Source organism: Populus alba, chromosome 7 (genome assembly GCF_005239225.2).
Source record: "Populus alba chromosome 7, ASM523922v2, whole genome shotgun sequence".
Taxonomy (NCBI): Eukaryota; Viridiplantae; Streptophyta; class Magnoliopsida; order Malpighiales; family Salicaceae; genus Populus; species Populus alba.
Window position 1 is genome coordinate 5165650 of NC_133290.1, and position 2471 is coordinate 5168120.

The window sequence follows — 2471 nt, forward strand, 5'->3', positions numbered from 1 at the left end:
TTATAAAATTATAATAACTTTACACAAAATAAATCAAAATAAATTATGAAATTTAATTACTAATAAACTTATTGTTGAATGATAAAATTAAAAAAAATTCAATCTAAAAAAACATAATAAAATGATATTTCTGAACAAAATTACAAAAATATCATCAGCAGTCTCGTAATGCATTTCTAAATTCCAATCACACTAAAATTTTAACCTAAGATATAACAATATATAAGGAGACTCCTTATAAATATTTTGTATGATCTAATGGTCGGATTAAAAGATATAATGGATATCATAAAATTGAGTAAATATAAAAAAAACAAAATAAATTATTTGATCATGACAGAACAACGAAAAAAATCCAGAATAGAATTGGCAACCTTACTCGTAACAGGCTATGAACTAAAACTCTAGGGAGAGTAATTAAAAGAAAATAAAATCCATCCTCTGTGCATAGACGATGGGAGAAGTTATCTAATAATCCAAGTGTAAGTTAATCTATTTTTCACTTGTTTATATGTATTGTGTTGGGCTAACAAATCCTGTTTTGTTTATTTGTTATGTTTAGTCCTTTTTTTTTTTAAACATGTTGAGGATCTTACAAGATTTCCAATTAATATCAAGTTGGTGATGTCCGAGTAATAATAACTGAATATCATTGAAATGCATTGACCTTAACCAAAAAAGAGTTTGACCAAAACTATTTCTTCGTTCTCGAAGAATATAACTCAAATTCAAAAAATATAATATAAATAAAAATTTGCCAAATAGATATAGAATATTTACATTTTAGATTTTAAAGTGGGACATAAATATTCGCCGCGGCGCCACACATGTATAACAAATCTTATTTAATATTATTCATAATTGGAAAAAAAATACAATACAAATAATGAATGCACGAATTCGAACGGCGCGCTTACAATTCAAACGAATATTCCTAAGAGGAAATCTAAAAAAAGAGGCCAACATCTATCTCTTCTTTATTTTATTTCAACAGCCATCCTATTATATATATATATATAGGCAGCCTAGAACAATCTATGCATGCTTGCGTGCAAACTCCAGAAGACATCGACAGAGTTCTTTAGGCCTAGAAGCAATTGCCATATGATCTGCTGGAATCTCCATCACTTCCTTAACCTCGTTGTGTTCAATCATGAAGCGCTGCAATGACGGAACCACCAATAAATCTTGAGTACAGACAACATAATCTCGCACAAACCGATCCAAAATTTCTCCTTCGTGAACTTGTTTGCCTTGGCCAGACTTTCAAGAAACAATGATCCTGATCTCTTTTAGAAGCGTCTGGAGACTGAGATCCTGCAAACAAAGAAAAATATCATCACTACACTAGTTATTGCAGTCAAACAGATCAGTCCAGGATCGAAAATCAATTTGTAATCAGATTCATGAGCAGCCGTACCTCAGGGGAGGCAAGGTTAAAAGCAGTGGACTTCATGAATGCCTCATATCCGCCGTTGAAGACACTACACTCTGCCACCCGTCTGCCACGGCTGGGCTATTTTTCAATAAACTAACAGAAAGAAACACAATGTATCTGGGTTAATTGAAAGTTAGAGATGATTGGTAATGCCTTTACATTTGCATGTTTTCAATTAAATGCAAATAAAAATGAATTGCCGGTACCTTCTCTAACATATACGATGGCCTGTGCTCGGTATCAGGCAAGAATGCTGTAACAAAAAACAGCTAGAGAAATCTTCTCTGGGAACTTCTCCATAGCAAAAGCCACGTTTAAGCCGCCTAGACTATGAGCCACCAATACAACCTTTTCATTTTTCAGCTAAGTTGGCCATGAACTCGATCAAGGGCTCATTATACTGATCAAAAAGTAACAACTTCTTCCAGTGTTTTTGTGTTCACCCCTGATGCACTCATGTCAAGGGCCGTGACAGAGTGGCCAGCTGCCTCTAGCATTGTCTTCACCTTGTACCATGCCCAAGCTCCTGAAGCTGAACCATGGATCAGAACAAAATGCGTTGTTTGATTGTTGCTATCTCCCATTTTTTTTTTTCTTTTTTTTGCTGATTGATAGTACTCTAAAAAAAGTAAAGGCTTTTGGTTTCGCTTGACAGTACGTTATATTTTACGTAATGCCTTGATTGTGCTTAGTAATGTCGTTGCTTGGTGGTATTTATAGAGAGTACCGTCTGTTGAAAAGTTGAAAGTGGTAAATGTCAAGTCACATGAAATTCAACGATTAAAAATATATATATTCATGATGAAAAGCAGTCATGCTTTCTTCGTTGAAGAACTTCAAATACAATTCCAAGAAGATAGCTTGTCCTTGGAGAAGTTAACTCCTCAAATACAAACCCAACTCTTTCTTCTACTTTTCTTCTGTAAATTCTTAGGAAAATTCTCATATACTCAAAGATGAAAAAGCCGCCACGTTTTCGTCGTGGAAGAACTTCAAATTAATGTGACCCTACTTTGAACATGAGTAGTCGTTT

At 33.9% G+C, this 2471-nt stretch overlaps 1 pseudogene; it reads right to left on the reverse strand.

The window, feature by feature from the left end:
• Positions 1-958: 958 nt before the first annotated feature.
• LOC118063194 (salicylic acid-binding protein 2-like) lies at positions 959-2089 on the reverse strand (annotated as a pseudogene).
• Positions 2090-2471: the final 382 nt, after the last annotated feature.